The sequence below is a fragment of the Sinocyclocheilus grahami genome, unplaced genomic scaffold, assembly GCF_001515645.1.
Source record: "Sinocyclocheilus grahami isolate Dianchi unplaced genomic scaffold, SAMN03320097.WGS_v1.1 scaffold13726.1, whole genome shotgun sequence".
Classification (NCBI taxonomy): Eukaryota; Metazoa; Chordata; class Actinopteri; order Cypriniformes; family Cyprinidae; genus Sinocyclocheilus; species Sinocyclocheilus grahami.
This window is the reverse complement of record NW_015515029.1, coordinates 2,595-3,042: the sequence shown is the minus strand read 5'-3', so window position 1 is coordinate 3,042 and position 448 is coordinate 2,595. Positions and strand designations below refer to the sequence as shown.

The window sequence follows — 448 nt, the reverse complement described above, 5'->3', positions numbered from 1 at the left end:
TCACTAATTTGCATGGGGCTTGGCACTGCTCCATTAAAAAAAAAAACATGTCCCATTTAATTCGATGGGTCAGAGAGAGGATGGAAAATGGTCAGTCTGTTTTCTGGTCTTTTCTGGTGTTAATGTATGACAATTTTCTTCAATATTTTTTGGTGCCAAAAATGGACCAATAAGAAAATGGTCATTTATTACGGGACATTTATTAACAAAAACAATGAAGAAATGGTCATATGGTAATTTTTGTGCAATAAATAAATAAATAAAAATTACATATAAAATACATAAACAGATGAAGAATATTAAATGCAAAAATGAAGAAAATAGTAATATATTAAGACTTTTTATTGCGAATGGATCAGTCTTAATATCATCATTGGCCCATTTTCTGCACCAAAAACAATGCAGAAAATGGTCATATGGTAATTTTTAGTGGGGGAAAAAAGTACCA

At 30.1% G+C, this 448-nt stretch overlaps 1 protein-coding gene across 1 annotated transcript in view; it reads left to right on the top strand.

Moving 5' to 3' along the window:
* The window catches only part of LOC107579044 (sodium channel protein type 3 subunit alpha-like), a gene marked incomplete at both ends in the record, with an annotated part of 4,496 nt that overhangs the window by 1,773 nt on the left and 2,275 nt on the right, over positions 1 to 448 (top strand). The gene's annotated exons all lie outside the window — the stretch shown is intronic.